The following is a 17,587-nucleotide window of genomic DNA, read 5'->3' on the forward strand; positions in this document are numbered from 1 at the left end:
AGTAAAGTCTGCTAAAACGCAGAGGTGAAATTAGGGCTAATGAGGATAAGCCCCTTCTGACCTAGCTACCTGCTTGGCCCCATGTGAGCAACACCCACCACCTACCCCCCCACCTCCCTATACTCTTTTTAAAAGAATGTTATAACAGGCTTATTGCAATATAATGCATATACCGTACAATTCACTCATCAAGTATACATTTCAGTGGTTTGTTTTTAGAATTGTACAACCATCATCACAATCAATTTTAGAACATTTTCCTCACCCCCGAATGAAACCTTATACCCTTTAGCAATCACTCCCATTTTCCTCCAACCCCTGACAACCACTAATTTATTTCCTGTCTCTACAGAGATTTGTCTTTTTTGGAAATTTCATATAAATGGAATCCTAGATGGTCCTCTGTGACTGGCTTCTCCTACTCAGCATAACGTTTTCAAGGTTTATCCATGTTGCAGCATGTATCAGTATTTCTTTTTATTGCCAAGTAATGTTCCACTGTATGGATATCCTTCATTTTGTTTATCCACTGCTGAGCAGTTGGGTTGTTCCCACTATTTTGACTATTATGAATAATGCTGCTATGAACGTTCGTGTGTAAGTTTTTGCGGGGACGGGTGTTTTCGTTTCCCTTGTGCGTATACCTAGAAGTTGAATTGCTGGGTCAGAGGGTAACTCTGTGTAACCGCCTGAGGAACTGCCAGACTATTTTCCAAAGCAGCTGCACCATTTTGCATCCCCACCAGCAGTGTACGAGGGCTCCAGTTGCTCCACATCCTTGACAACACTTGTTATGATCTCTCTTTTTTATTACGGCCAGCCAAGTGGGTGTGGAGTGGTATCTCACTGTGGTTTTGATTTGCGTTTCCTTGATGACGTGACGTTGAGCATATTTTCATGTGCTGACTGGCCATGTGTACATCTTCTTTGGGGAAATGGCCATTTAGAACCTTTGCCTATGTGTCTTTTTGTTATTGAGTTGTAGGAATTCTTGATATATTCTAGATAAAGTCTCTTATCAGATGTGAGATTTGCAAACATTTTCTCTCATTCTGTGTGTTATCTTTCCCTTCTACCCTTTTGAACATGGATCTTGTCCTCAAGAAGATGGAACGTTCAGGAATCACAAACTCCAAAGCCTTCAAAAGCCAGGCAAATCACCTAAATATGTGAGATGAACTTGGGTTCTTCTCCAGTAATACCACTGTTCAGGCTAAATTAAGCGTCTCTGGGGCCTCTGCAAGCATAGATGTGGGCAGTGGATTCTCTGGCCCTGGGTTTGATGTTGCATGCCCCCCGCCCCATAGCTGCGTGAATGTGGGCAAGTTAGCTGGCCCCTCTGAACCCTAAATTTTCTTTTTTTAAAAAATAAATTGATTTATTTTTGGCTGCGTTGGGTCTTCGTTGCTGCGTGCAGGCTTTCTCTAGCTGCGGCAAGCGGGGGCTACTCTTCCTGTGGTGCACGGGCTTCTCTTGTTGCGAAGCAGGGCTCTAGGCGCGCGGGCTTCAGTAGTTGTGGCACGTGGGCTCAGTAGTTGTGGCTCGCGGGCTCTAGAGCGCAGGCTCAGTAGTTGTGGCGCACGGGCTTAGCTGCTCCGCGGCATGTGGGATCTTCCGGGACCAGGACTCGAACCCGTGTCCCCTGCACTGGCAGGCGGATTCTTAACCACTGCCCCACCAGGGAAGCCCCCTAAATTTTCTTGTCCATGAAATGTGGGTACTACCGCTGCCCTCACAAATGGGGACGGACAGAGAGCAACTTGCAACATTTTGTAGCAGGCCCTCCTGTATAATGGTTAACTCTGTGCACACTTTACTTCGATAAATTTTTTTACTATAATGTAAGACCTACATCTGGTCTGGCGTCTGTTAGGGCTCTGTCGGGGGTAGTCCCCTCTCCCACCCTGCTGTTTATGCCAAAGAGCCCCGCCGGGCTGCCTCCACCCTCCATCCCCTGAGCCTTCCTGATTGCTCAAAGCTGCCTTTAGATGCCTGAACCTGCTACCTCTTAGTGCAGTGGGGAGGGCGAAAGGGCTAAATATTACTACTTTTGCTTTTATTATTATTAAATCGGAGACCAACAAATGTTTTTCAGCTTCTGGGGCCAGTAAGAACTTTACCAGTAATTGAAACCAAAAGCAAGTGTGGTTTCGCTCTCCTTTCAAGAGGAAGTAGCCTTTTGACCCCATCAGGGGTTTCTCAGTCTCCCCCGCGGTAGCCACCACCCCAGCCCCTGCAGCAGAGCCCAGCTGGGCATTTGTGCCCCTGGAGCCCGGGGCCTGGCTGCTCTGACGAAGCCCGCAGCCCGTGAGGTCGGCCTGCAGAGGGGCTGAGGGCAAGGGGCAGGGTCTCAGGTCCCCGGGGGAGCAGATCTGGTGGTTCCAAAGCCAGACTTCCTTTAACAGACAGGTATACTCAGGGATCACGGACACACCACCCAAGGTCGAGCTGTGAGTTTCAAAACAGAAATGAAACTCTAGAAGTGCCTCATCTCTGCCCCTCTGGCTCTTAACAGTAAAGTCACTCCCTTCCATGAGTCAGGCTGGGAAGTGCTGATTTCACGGTAACGCATCACCTCTGCTTAGAGAACCCTCCCTGCCAGGCAGGATTCTTGCGGCTCCGACACACTCAGCTCCCCGCGCCCTGCGCCCGGGGTGCCCGTGGGGTCGGGCCGTCCTTGGGGAGCCAAGCCCAGAGCAGGAACCTGCTGCTCCCCTTCCTGAGGCAAACCCGCCCATTAAGCTCCATCTATCTCTGCGTCCGTCTGTCTTTATCTCTACTTAAGCTGTGGGTCTCAGACTTGAGTGTTAAAAATGCAAACCCCGCACCCTGACCTCCCTGATTCTGAGTCAGCGGGTCAGGCCGAGCAGGTGGGACCCGGGGTTTTGTGCGTGTAGCAGATATGCCTGGGCGCTCTGATGTGGGTCGTCACGGACTGTCCTTCGAAAAATAACATTCACATGGTTCAACATTTTTTTTTTTTTTAAACCGAAGCAACGTGTGGATCTTGAAGCCAAAAGAAGCGCTTTGTTGGGTGCTGGCCTGGCCCCTCCAGCTTCATCCTGTCTCACCGTCCTCAGCCCCTTCCAACCCTGGCCGGGGCCCTGCTCCATCACAAGCACCTGTGGTCTCCTCCAGCCTATTCTAGGGCTCAGGCCACCGACCAGACATAAAGCTGCTAATAGGTACCGTCTCTGCCTGCCTTTCAGCTCCCTGCAGCCAAGAGCCCATAGGGTTCCTCAAACAACAACTTTAAGTAAGGGGGCCACTAAAACCCCGACCCCAATCCACCAACGTTATCCTGAGAGAAGAAAGACGTCAGAATTACAGGAAGTGGTGTCTTTCCTCTGGCCTGGTAGAGGGTATTCAAACACAGCTCGTCTGTCTGCTGTCGAAATGGAGTCCAGTTGGACTATCACAAATAAAACCCTGCTTGTGGGGCTTCCCTGGTGGCACAGTGGTTGACAATCTGCCTGCCAATGCAGGAGACATGGGTTCGAGCCCTGGTCCAGGAAGATTCCACATGCCGGAGCCACTAAGCCCGTGCGCCACAACTACTGAGCCTGCGCTCTAGAGCCCACGAGCCACAACTACTGAAGCCCACACACCTAGAGCCCGTGCTCCGCAACAAGAGAAGCCACTGCAATGAGAAGCCCGTGCACCGCAACGAAGAGTTGCCCCCACTCGCTGCAACTAGAGGAAACCTGCGTGCAGCAACGAAGACCCAATGCAGCCAAAAACAACACCCTGCTTGTGCCTGCATCCAATTAGGAGGCGAGAAGGTGTGCAAGGGGGCAGCTCTGCAGGGCAGCAGGGGCAGGAGAAGCACTGGAACCCGCCCACTGGGGTCACCACCCCCAGGGCTGCTGAATTGAGGAGGGGGAGCCTGTCCTTGCCTGGCTCCAGCCAACAGAAAAAGCTCGGGCGAGCCTTTTCCCCTCTACGCTTTAGTTTCATCGCCCGGAAGATAGGGATTGCATAGGTTGGCCTATGGTTATGCCATCACATCTCCTTTTTCTGATTTTGACCCTCTCACCACCCTTTAGAATGAATTGTGATATCGGACCAACTCAGGCAATCCAGGAGAGTCTCCCCATCTCAAAATCCTTAATCACGCCCACAAAGTCCCTTTTGCCATGGAAGGTCATATAGTCACAAGTCCCAGGGGTAAGGACATGGCCGGGGCAGCGGGGGCGGGCTGCTTTATTCTGTCTATCACAAAGAGCTCAAACAAGTCTCCCAAAGTCACAGCGCTGGAGAGTAGAGAGTCTGGGTTAGGTGACACCCAGGTGGCTTTTGCTTCCTTTAAACCTCTGTGACTCCATGCTGATGATCCGTGAGCTCCACCCTGTTCTCAACGGAGTGGCAGAAGCAGCAGCAGGACCCATCTTCCTAGACTCACACTCCATCCTCCTCCGAGAGACCCCTGTCTTTCAGCAGGCATCTCTCGTGCACCTACTATGTGCCAGACCCCAGGGACACAGGATAATCAACACCACACACGCCGATGTGGACACTCAGAGTCAAGTCAGCAAAACATATGTCCTCGATACTTCAATAACGCAGCTTCCAAGATGGGGGCAGTCTAAATTATCACAATCCTTTTGGCAGTACATAAGAGGCCCCCCCCAAAATATTAATACACTGGCCAAAATTCCAACTCTTGAGAATTTTTCCTAAGAAAAATAAAAGATTTATACTATGCTGTTATTTAAAAAATTCACATGGCTGATTAATTATGGTACATCCACCCAATAAAAGAATATATAGCCACAAAAAACATGCAGACATACTTAATATATGGTGTTTCAGGGCACAATCTAACCACCACCAACAGGGGACTGATTTACAAAGGTAAAGTGCTTCCTGACAATGGAATGCCAATGGCTGTCACAAAGAAGAAATTGGAAATTCTCCACATGTCAAAAGAGAAAGATCTCCATTACATGCATGGTTTATACGTGGAAAAATTCTGGAAGGATTTGAGTACCATAGTTCTGAGGTCAGAACTATACTTGGCACTTCCTTATATTGTGATATATATATTTTAAATCTATTATTATATATAGTAAGCTGTGGGTAACAAAGTGTAGCATAACCTCTTTGGAAAGTGGGTAGTAATATTTAATAAATTCAAAGTTACACGTATCTACCTACTACTCAGCTACTCCACCCCGGGTACAAAGAGATTCTTTCCTACATGTGCACAAGGGGACATGGAAAAGAAGATCCGTGCAAAAGCACTGTTTAAAAGAGCAAAGTATTGGAATAATGCAGATGTCATCCCCAGAAAAATGAACAAAGCAACCGTGTTAAGTTTATCCAGCGGAATACTACCCGATGTTGATTAATTCTTGGAATGAATTAGCCAAATTTTTCAGGTATGTACTAGGTACAGTTCTTATACCTAAAAAATGATCCCGGCTCTCATGGGGCTCCCACTCAACTGGGGAGAGGTAGGGAAGAGAAAGTGGGAGAGACACAAAGACTCCACAGTTTTTCACGTGGTAGTAACGAGTGCTGTGAATCACGGAATGAGTAGACATGGGCTACATGTAGCAACATGAATAAACAGTGTGGAGTAGAAGAGAAAGTTGCCGGAAGTGTTCATACGAAATGAAACCATTTATATGAAGTTTAAAAAAAATCTACAAAATTCTACGTGTTGCTTATGGATATATGGGGATGATTAACCCCAAACTCAGGGTAGTGGTTGTCTCAGGGAGGGGGCAGCGGGGGAGCCACAGGCATGGATGCTGGCATAGGGCTTCCGCTCCCCCATCGCCCCCTCCCAAAGAACAGGAAAGAAGCAAAGAAGGAAGGGGAAGATCTGATGCAAACATGGCAAAATGTCAAGACACGACCGAGTACGTGGAGAAGGTGGACCTGGAAGGAAGGTTGTGATGTTCACGGTTGGGACCTGGGGGCGAGGAAAGGGCTTTCCGGAGAGAAGAGCCTTGGGAACAGACAGGTGCTTTTTCTATCACGGAGCTGAAACTCTTTCATAACTTTAAAGAAATGAAAAACCAAGTTGCTTTTCTTTCCTGGGCCTGAGCTGTAGTCAGGATGGCATCCTCCCTGCCCTTGTCCACATGATGCTCAACCTCATCTTGGGTCTGTTTATTCATTTTTGCCTCTTGTGGTCCCTCCCGCTCTGGCCTTTTCAGCCAGCAGTTGGTGAGAAAGTACACAGGATTCTCCCATAAAGCACAGCTGTCCAAGCTCGCGTGCAAATGCCAGCAGCCCTGGGGCTGGGGAATGTCTTCTGTGTTCTTCCAGGAAATACTTACAGAGCACCCGCTGGGTGTTGGGCCCTGCTCTGTGCTCAGGATACCACAGGGAAAAGGATAGACAAGATCCCCATTTTCCCGAAGCTTCCATTCAGTGGGAGGAAGCAGAAAATAAATAAGTGGAATAACTAATACCTGATAATAAGTGTCCTGGAGAATATGAAACCAGATAATCTGAGAGTGACGAGTGTCGCTTGGTAATCCCAGGGTAATTTAGAACCTTCTCTTTTTCCCACAAGGTTTAAAATGAACTTTTGTCAATCCAAAAAAAAAAAAAGGTTTTAGGTTTACAATTCTATTTCACTGAAAGAAGAGGGAATTCAGGTTAAAACAGTGTCATTTTCCCAACTGTTAATTTTGGAAAGAATCATTTTACTCTTTCTTGTCCTCCCGAAATATCTTCAGTGTGCCAAGAATGTGACTTTTCGGAGCTGTATCTCTCTGATGATAATATCTGTTCTATCCCTGTTCTTGCCACAAACAGTTAGCAACAACTATTGCAGGAAAAAAAAAAAAAACAGTTCCTCCTGGTACCCATCAGGTGGCATACCCAAAGATTCACTTTTTTAAACTGTAAAACAAAAATATCAAGGGAGACTGTGATGATTATATCTGTACTCTTTTATTTTTAATTAATTTTTTAAATTGACATATAGTTGATTTACAATGTTGTGCTAGTTTCAGGTGTGCAGCAAAGTGATTCAGTCGGTTACACACACACACACACACACACACACACATATGTTCTTTTTCAGGTTCTTTTCCATTATAGGTTATTACAAGATATTGAATATAATTCCCTGTGCTAGTAGGACCTTGTTGTTTATCTGTTTTATATATATTAGTGTATATCTGTTAATCCCAAACTCCTAATTTATCCCTCTCCCCTTTTTCCCCTTCAGTAGCCATAAGTTTTTTTTCTAAGTCTGTGAGACTCTTTCTGTTTTGTAAATAAGTTCATTTGTCCCATGTTTTAGATTCCACATATGTGATATCATATGGTATTTGTCTTTCTCTGTATGACTTCACTCAGTATGATAATCTCTAGATCCATCCATGTTGCTGCAAATGGCATTATTTCATTCTTTTTTATGGCTGAGTTATATTCCATTGTATATACGTACCACATCTTTATCCATTCATCCGTTGATGGACATTTAGGTTGCTTCCATGTCTTGGCTATTATAAATTCACTCTTTTAAACGCCTTTTTTTTTCCTTTTAAGGATAAATGGCACAGGAAAAATCATTTGTTCTTCTTTCCAGAAAAGTTTCATGAACACCATCCTGTGAAGACCATTGTGTTTGGAGTTGGGGTGCAGATGATGGAAGGTCGGAGCCTCCTGACTATCAGGTCCTCAGGCAGCCCTAGCACGAGGCAGAAACGCATCGCCGTAGGATTTCAGGGCAGAACAGAGTATACTTCCAACGGGGACATTCAGGGCCTACTCGTGGAGCTGGTGACAGTGGGGCTGGGCTTTGAAGGATGAAAAGGATTCCCAAGTGAGGCACAGAGGCTGGAGGCACAACCCTCTTTATCTTTTCTCAGGAATCACTGTCCTTACTGCCTATTGTCCTGTGTCTGAAACAGTATTTTTTCCTTTTTTTTTCAGCTAAGGATGGAGAATAATTCCAGTCCTGTTACCCTACCTCAGCTAGTCCTCCCAACCTGTTTTTATGGGTAAAACCTCTTCCTATGGGTGGTCCCTACGATTCATATTAATGGGGTGACCCAGTGACTCGGTTCCTAGGTATCCGAGGGTTCATTTGGATTCTAGAGTGGGTTCTTGTAACGGAGCTGAGCACGGGCATGGGGTCCGGAGACCAGGTTCAAGTCCAGCGCCTGGTATAAATAGATGGTATTGGGCACATCACTCTGACTCTCGGGCTGCCATTCCCTCTTCTGTCAGAGGACAGTAGCAGTACCTGCTCACCTTGAGGGACAGGATTTGAGGGTTCAGGGAGTGGCTGTAAAATCCCTCTGTAAACTCAAAAGCCCCATGTATTGCAAGGTCTGTTAGCCAATTTTACAGCCACCTTCTATCCAACAAAGCTGGCGCTCAAGGAACCGTTGGATGGCGGCTTGATCAGCTTAGAAACGGGCACGGAAAGCAATGACAATGTGTTGAAAAGATGTGTGTCAAAGACAAATGTACATGGAACGAATGCGTGTGGCATTCACCTTTCGAGGATTATCTGTGCCATTTGCCACCTCCCCTTCTTCATTTGTATATGTAACCACAACTATTGCTACAGATCATCTTTCTTAGAACGCTTCAGGGGCTTTTCCTTTTCATGAATGTGATTTTTACCAGCACTCTTCTCCCTCCAAATAGCGATAATGAAAAAGCAACAACCACTAACATCCTCAGTCAGCTCCTCGTGTGCCCTGTGCAGCACTAAGCACCTCAGCTGTGTTAATCTCATTGAATCCTCACCGTGGCCCTGTGGGCTGGACCGTGATCATCCCCATTTTCCCGACGGGTAACCTGAGGCTTAGAGAATTTCAGGAGTGAGTGCCGGATCCTGTCTCTAACACCTTTCACTATTCAAGCAAATCAAGTCAGATTCTCAAAAGCCAGAATGCATCCAACTAGAACCCTCAATTAACTGTGTGCGTGTGCACACGTGTGCATTCTTTCCAGCCCAGTCAACTTCAAGAAGAGAGAAATGACTATATAAGCTTATTTTGAGAATTCTTGCCTTTTTCTTTAAGTACAGCTTGAGGGGTTATGCCAGAGTCAGTTGACACCAGGGAACTGTAACATTCATTTCATTCATTCATTCATTCATTTTCTTTCATTCATTCATATTCGTTCATTCAGCTCACTTATTTAGCCCTGACAGTTCCAGGCACTCTGCCACGTACACAGAAACATAAAAAATAATGACTTGAAGACGTATTGAATTGTGGTGAAGAGAATGGATGCAGGCCGCCGTTTGCATACTGTGTGGCCTCGGGCCAGCCATTTAGATTCCTGGGCCTCAGATTCTTCATCTGAAAAATGGAGATGACAGTGGTGCCCACCGCTAAGTGAGATCACGTATGTCAAGCACTTAGTTGGGTGCATGGCATGTAGTAAACACTCTGTGAGTATTTCCTATGGACACCCAGCCGAGGCACAGCCAATGGACTGGAGCCACTGGGCTCCCAGCAGCACACCGCTAACGATCGTGATGGGGGTTTCTGTCTGGAGCAGCTCCAGGTGCCCAGCTCTCCTGCCCCCAGGGCCGGATCCGGGCTGGGTGCCCACGTCGGTAGGCGTGTTGCAGGCGCCCCCTCTGCCCCCACGCTGGGTCTGGGCATCTTGCTCAGCTTCCCCAGCCTTTGGCCTCCACTACTCTGGCCTTCACAGTTGATGTGCCCACTTCAGAGCTGGCAGCTGCCGGTGACCCTGCCCAGGTCCTCGGAAGCTGCCTGCCACAGTGAACGTTGGGTGAAAGAAAGGGCAAGGCTTATTCTAGACCTCCGTGTTCCTCAAACTTGAGTGTGCCTGAGAACCACTTGGCAATGGCCATGAAAATGCAGGTTCCTGGGCCCACCCAGACCTACTGAGCAAGACAATGTGGGAGGGGGCAAAGCCTGGGAATCTGTATTTTTAACAAGTACCCCCAAGGGATCCTGATGCAGGTGGCTCTGGGGCCATGCTTTTGGAAAACTTAGTTTTCTCATCTGCAAAATGGGAACGCTAATAAAACTCCAAATGACAAGCATAAAGTACAATTATTTTCATAACCAAAAATTGTTAAAGAACACGGGATTGGGAGTCTGGAGAGCTGGGCTGAGACCTATGTCTCTAACTCGTTGTGTGACCTTCTGCAAGTCACTCAACTTTTCTGTGACTCAGTTTCCTTGTGTGCAAAGGGAAGGGAAGAGTAGTGCCTTATCTTCATCACGGGGCTGTTAAGGGACATCCCAGGAGACCATGGCTGTGGAGATTCTTTGAAATGTAAGAAGTGCTGAGCTTCTAAAACCCAGGCCCATGGAAAATGAAACCAGAGCAGGAAAGCATGAGGGCTGGCCCAGAGGCAGCCAGGGCCTCAGGGAGAGCTGAAGGGGGGGACCCAGGGGACATCCCTGGGGAGGCGGGGAATGTCCTGTGCGTGGGTGAAAAGAGGCCAGCACGAGGGAGGCAGCTCTCCAGGTGAGGCAGTGAGAGTAGACAGACCAGTATAGACACACTGAGACTATAGCCCTTAATGGGATGAAAAGAGATCCTTTAATCCACATGGAGCCATTGCAGAAAGTGTCACTGGAACTCAGACAGAAAACCCAAGTTACAGAGGGATATGTACCAGGAGACCTTTTATGTAAGTTTGAAAACGTGTAAACAATATTTCATGCATATTTTATAGGTGCATACATATGTTTACGTAGTAAAAGTGTAAATATATTTAACAAGCATGTGTATGTCACTCTTAACGTGCCAAACTCTATCCTAGGTGTTTTGTAAACAGTAGTTCATTTAACCCTCCAAACAACATGCAGAGGTGATACTATTCATATCTGCAGTTTGCAGACGAGGACCATTTGGCCCCAGAGAGGGTTATTACTGGGTCAAAGTCACACAGCTAGAAGGTGGCAGAACCAATATTCCCCACCCAGTTGTTCTGGCTCCAGAATCCTCATTCACAGTATGGTTCTGGCTCCTGGTAAGAAAGGTAAAGAGTAAAGTTAGGACATAAGTTACCCCTGGAGCAGGAAGGAGAGGAACAGGGGATGGAATAGAGGGAGCTCCAGTTCTATCTGTTATGTTTTTTGGGTTTTTTTCAGAGAATCTGAGCAAATATGAATGTATTTGTTTGTTTCCCACGGCTGACATAACAAAGTACCATAGACTGGGTGGCTTAAACAACAGAAATTTATTTTCTCACAGTTCTAGAGGCTGGAAGTCCAAGGTCAGGGTGTTGGCAGGGTTGGTTCCGTCTGAGGTCTCTCTCCTTGGCTTGTAGATGGCTGCCTTCCCTCTGTACATGTCTATGCCCTAATCTTCACTTCTTACAAGGATGCCAGTCACTGTGGATTAGGGCCCACCCTAATGGCCTCATTTTAACTGTAGGACCTCTTTAAAGGCCCTATTGCCTCATACAGTCACATTCTGAGGTCCTGGGGGTTAGGACTTCAACACAGGAATTTGGGGGGCGACACAGTCAGCCCATAACAATGGCCAGATGATAAGTTATGACAGAGCTAATGGTGGGTACATGGTTGTTTGTTATGTTAATCTCTACACCGCTTTGTATGCATGAAATATTTCTTAATAAAATAAAATCAGTGTGTTTGATAACAGTACCGTGTTCACAGTAGTGATGAAAACACAGTGGCTGGGAAGGCACAGGAATCCAAGAGGAATAAAAGGGCCACCTGGAGCCTGTCTGCCATCCGGATCAGGTTCCTCAGCCCTGGCTGCACATTAAAAGCACCTGAAGGGCTTCCCTGGTGGCGCAGTGGTTGAGGGTCCGCCTGCCGATGCAGGGTACACGGGTTCGTGCCCCAGTCTGGGAAGATCCCATATGCCGTGGAGCGGCTGGGCCTGTGGGGCATGGCCGCTGGGCCTGCGCGTCCGGAGCCTGTGCTCCGCAGGGGGAGAGGCCACAGCGATGAGAGGCCCGCGTACCGCAAAAAAACCGCCCCCCCCCCAAAAAAAAAGCACCTGAAGAGCTCTGAGAACATGCTGAAGTCTGAGCACACCCAAGATCAATTAAATTGGAATCTTGGGCTGGGCTCAGGTATTGGCGGGTAAACAGCTTCCCCAGGTGATTCTAATATGCACCAGGGCCGAGATCCGTGGCTCTCAAATATGAGCGAGTCTGGAATCACCTGGAGGGCTTGTCAAACCCCAGGATGCCGGGCCCCACCCCCAGGTTTCTGAGTGGGTAGCTGGATGGGGTGGAGACTCCTTTCCTTATCGGTTCCCAGGTGATGCTGGTACTATTCTCCAAGGACCCTGCTTTGCGAACACTGCTCTGAGAGGTTGCCCACTGCAAACAGACACCTGGTTTTTGATGAGCACGAGGTGTTGTAAAGATTGGAACGTGAATGTCTAAGGATGGAGGATGTGCTCCCCTTCACTACAGTCCCCACCATTCCCTGTTGCTCAGATGGGCAGGTGTCAGTGTCTGGACCTGTCAGGTAAGGTATCAGTATCTCTCCCCCATTCGCCCATCCATTCTTTATTCAGCGCACCTTTATTTAGCAGTCATAATGTTTCGGGTACCATTCTAAGGGCTGGGACCTCAGTGCTGAACAAGACATGGTGTCTGTCCTGGAGGAAATGGCACTGAAGGAGTGCTTTGCTCTCTCACATGCTCCTTCCCTTCTGTGTGGGTTTCAGGCCAGCAGTGGCCTCCCAGTTTATTATTTAAACCTGTGTGGGATGAACTACCTCACGCAGAAGTGAATAAAGAAGTGAATTCAACATTGCGCATACAGTGTGATTGCACCTGTTTTAAAATGCATTTTAAAAAGACTGAGAGATAATACATCAAAATGTTAAGAAAGAATGGCTGACCCTGGACAGGACATTATGGATGAGTTTTGCTTGCTTTCTTATACTTTTCTCTCTTGATTTTTCTTTTCTTCTCTTTTTTTTTTTTTTTTTTTTGCGGTAAGCGGGCCTCTGACTGTTGTGGCCTCTCCCGTTGCAGAGCACAGGCTCCGGACGCGCAGGCCCAGCGGCCATGGCTCACGGGCACAGCCGCTCCGCGGCATGTGGGATCCTCCCGGACCGGGGCACGAACCCGCGTCCCCTGCATCAGCAGGCGGACTCTCAACCGCTGCGCCACCAGGGAAGCCCTCTCTCGATTTTTCTATAGTGAACATGTATTACTTCTTTTTTTTAATTTTTAAATTTATTTTTGGCTGCGTTGGGTCTTCGTTGCTGTGCACAGGCTTTCTCTAGGTGTGGTGAGCGGGGGCTACGCTTTGTTGTGGTGCACGGGCTTCTCATGGCGGTGGCTTCTCTTGTTGCAGAGCACGGGCTCTAGGTGCGCGGGCTTCAGTAGTTGTGGCTCGCGGGCTTAGTTGCTCTGCGGCATCTGGGATCTTCCAGGATGAGGGATCGAACCCGTGTCCCCTGCATTGGCAGGCGGATTCTTAACCACTGTGCCACCGGGGAAGTCCCATGTATTACTTTCATAATTAAAAAAATAACTCATATAAACACCCTCTTGCCCCGGGTGTGTATGCACGTGTGTGTGCACGCTCACACCTATACTTGTGGACCAGGGTAGAGACATGTTTTATGCTCTGAGAAATGACTCATTTAGAAAGTGGTTTTATTTCAGTGTGATCGTAGGGGAGACATTTCTGTGCCTTCTCACGTAGGGCCATTTGATTTCCCATGGAACATGTCACTGATACAAGATCACACCTCCACGTAATTGAGTTTTTCTGCACAGTGAAAGTTGACCCATTTACACAGCAATTCCCCTGTAAGTAACTGTTTAACAGCACTGGCTCTAAAATCACTCCCAGCTTTTCTCCAGGATTTAGGCTCTTCGGAGAGTGTGAAGGGCTAGTTTCCCCTCCCACCACCATCACTACATGATCCCAGGGAGTTGGCAGTGTTTTCACTTTGCTCTCTTGCGTTTAGTGATTGTCACTTTGCAAGGGACCAGTGACAAGCCGTGCGTGTCCATCGATTCCCGGGAGGGGCGGAGAGCGAGCGGAGCCGGCTGCGTCTGCAGTCAGTCACATCACCGCCGCCTGCCACGTGCTGTGCTTGGGCACGTGTGAAATCCCTCTTGCAGGTGTGCTTTGGTTTGTGCAGTTCCAAGGCTCTAAAGTCTAGGCAGTGCTTTCTAAAGTTCCCCCAAGAACTCTGGTTCCTTTTCTCCGTGGCCCCGTGCTCCGGAAGACACTGTATATCATATAGTAAGAGCCACAGCAACGGCCATATACTAAGTATCTTCCAGGTGAAATTCTACCTGTGCTCCACACTCGGCCCCCGCAATGACCCCATGGCGTCGGTGTCATCGTCACCCCATTTTACATGACAGGGAAACACAAGAGGCTGAATACTTTCCCCAAGGTCCTGAGGCTGATGAGAACTAAAGTCAGGATTTGAATTCGGGTCTATCTTGATCCTGGCTTTCCCACTATGCCACTCTCTTTTCTCAGAAACCCAAATTAAGGTACAATAATAATAAAAATATTAATACCCAAACTGCATTATTTCATGCTAATTGCTTTTACTTTCAGTTGTTAAAGGATCCCTTATATAAACTGGCTGCTCGCAAGGAGTTCCAGCGCCTGGTTGCCCAGATTCTGACAGTTTGGTTCATTTGTGCAGCTCTATTGTGGCTCTGTTGAAATACCAAAAATATTCTAAAGGTCCTGCTCACTAGCTTCCCCCACCCCTGGCCAAATTTTCCTTCCATCCTTTTTTTTTTTGTTTTTTTTTTTAAATCCAGGTAAAATTCTCATAACCTATAGTTAACTGTTTAAATTTTTATTTTATTTTTTAATTGAGAAACAGTTGATGTACAATATATAGTTAACCATCTTAAAGTGAACAGTTCAGTGGTATTTAGTACATTCACTGTGTTGCACAACTACCACCTTGATTTAGTTTCAGAATATGTTCATCACCCTTAAAGGAAACCCCTAAGCAGTTACCCCCATTCTCTTCTCCTCCCGGCCCCTGGAAACCATCACTCACTAGCCCTGGTTCTGCATGGCAGGTTAGGGTCCCTGTCCCAGCCTAAAGGCGAGCTCTCTCTCCACCTCTCTGAGCGGGATTCTCCAGCCGGAAGGGGCTGCCTGAGCCACCTGCAAGCCCCCTTCCAGGAAGGCAGCCCCTAGAGGGTTCAGGCTTTGTCTCCTCCCTTAAGTCTGTTAGTTCTGAATGGCTGGAGGTGAAGGGACCCAGGTGACCAGGTACGTAGAGCGTCACTGAGTTTGCTTTTACCCCAATGGAAAATGCAATCTGCTTAATTGCAAAATACTAACCAGCAGGACAAAAACGGAGTCCCTGTGTCTCCTGACTTCTACCTTCTGTTACCGTGTACACGTAATAGCATTCACTCTTGGGGAAAACGCAAATGCTCAGCAGGGAAACATAGTTTTGAGGGGCTTTTGCATGTGTGATGGAAAGAGCCAGCTACTTTGCTTGAAAGATGGGTGGACTGCCTGTGCCATGGGAGGACAGGATTCTAAGACTGAAACTAAAATGTGCATATGCTATGTTACAGTTTATACAGCATTCAAAATTCATTACCTCATGGTGCCTTCTCAACGACAGAATGAATGTTATTATTCCCATTTTACAGACAAGCAAATTAAAGGAGTCAGAAGTTAAATGACGTGCCCAGGTTGCACAACTGGAAATGGTAGGCCGGCCTTCCCGACTCCAAAATCAGCTCTGTTTTCAGCATGCTGGATGTTACGAACTGCATGTTTCTGTCCCGCCAAGATTCCTGTGTTGAAACCTAATCCCTCATGTGATGGTATTGGGAGGTGGGACCTTTGGGAAGTAATTAGGTCATGAGAGCAGAGCCTTCATAAATGGGATTAGTGTCCTTATAAAATAGACCCCCAGAGAGCTCCTTCCCCTCTTCTGTCATGTGAGGACACAGTGACGAGGGCCGTCTATGAACCAGGAAGCAGGCCCTCGCTAGACGGCAAATCTGCTAGCGCCTTCATCTTGAACTTCCCAGCCTCTAAAACCATAAGAAGGAAACGTTTGTTGTTTAAGCCACCCGGTCTGTGATATTTGGTTACAAGAGCCCAAACAGGCTGAGACATAGATTTCTACCTACTGTTGTCAGGGCTGATACCTCAGGGAAACAGAGCAGGTCACTGCAGTGGTGAATTGCCGGAGCTTTTCCCAGGCATTATCCCCAGGTTTCCATTTGCTTGAGTCTGTCAGATCTATCAGGACCTGATTGAATGAGGCAAGGTCAAAGGCCAGAATCATCCCCTTAGCCTCCCTGTATCCAGTGAGCGGAGGCACACGCATATGAGTTGGACCTCTCCTCTCCGGCATCTATGAATTCAGCGGAGTGCAGGGGAAGTGTGATGCAGCCCCTGCCCATGCCCTCACCTACCCTTCCCTGCTTCCCGACTCCCCACATTTACACTCTAGGTTACAATCACGCCAAGCTGTTTGCAGTTCCCACGCGGGCCAGAAAGTTCCTGCCCCCATGCCTTTAACAGTTACTGTGATGATAACTACAATGGTGATAGCTCTCTCCTGGGTCCTGTTAATATGCTAGGTTCTACACATGTGCTATTTCATTTAACTGCCCCCCACACCACCACCTAATGAAGTAGTTATGATCAATCCCATTTCACAGATGAGCGAGCTGAGGCTCAGCGTGGCTAAGTGCCGGGCTTTGAGCCAGACAATCTGGGTGCACGCCCAGCTCCACCACTATCGAATTAGTCTGACCTTGCGCAAATTCCTCCGGACAGCTCCAGTATCTTGCAAAACACTGAGCCCGATGAACCTGCCCCCTGGGGCTGTTGTGAGAATTAAATTAGATGGGGACAGCGTTTGGCACCTGGTGAGTATTTCCGAAATGTTCAGAATTTTTCATCCCACTGTGTAGGCGGCCAAGAAAGAAACTAAACTCAGCTCAGCTGTGTCTGATTCCAAACCCTTTCTCTGCTTCTGGTCACATTCATAGTTCAAGACCCAGCTGTTCCACCCCTCCCCATGCCACCCTCCATCACTGCCAGGGAGGCAGGCATCTGTTACCCTTTTGTAGGGGTGAGAGCGCCAGTGCTCAAGCAAGCTTCCAGGTGCTTCTAATGCCTCCCAGAACTTCTAGGAAGGGCTTTCTGATTTCCTCCTGTTGTTCTCTCTTTGGCTCCCTCCCTTCCAAGCTGGGTAAACACCCCTTCCCCCTGTCTCCTCTATACACTGTCATCTGTCCTACTTTCCTGCAGGTACGGATTCATGTGGGCCCCATCTCCCTCCAGGGCTAGGAGCCTCTTGGAAGTCCTGTTGGAATCCTACCATCTCAGTGCCCCCAGCTCCTAGCACAGGGCTTTAGAAGGGCTCGCTAAAGAAACAAACAGGTCATAATCAGGTAAGTCAGCACTCAATATTATTTGGTGACTGGTCACCACATCCCCTTTCCCGGCAACACATCCAGGAGAGGTGGAGGGTGGAAAGACCATGGAAGCTTCTGAGGTGATTCTTGATGTCCTGCTGGAGGTCAGAGGAAATACTTTAAAGAACATTGTCTATATTCCTAAGAAATTTGGCTGAATTTCAAGACAGTGCTGGATGCCTTTGAGGGCTGGGGGAGCAAGGCAGAGGGAGGAAAGAAGCATTTCAGTTTCCTAGG

The sequence above is a fragment of the Pseudorca crassidens genome, chromosome 17 (assembly GCF_039906515.1).
Source record: "Pseudorca crassidens isolate mPseCra1 chromosome 17, mPseCra1.hap1, whole genome shotgun sequence".
Taxonomy (NCBI): domain Eukaryota; kingdom Metazoa; phylum Chordata; class Mammalia; order Artiodactyla; family Delphinidae; genus Pseudorca; species Pseudorca crassidens.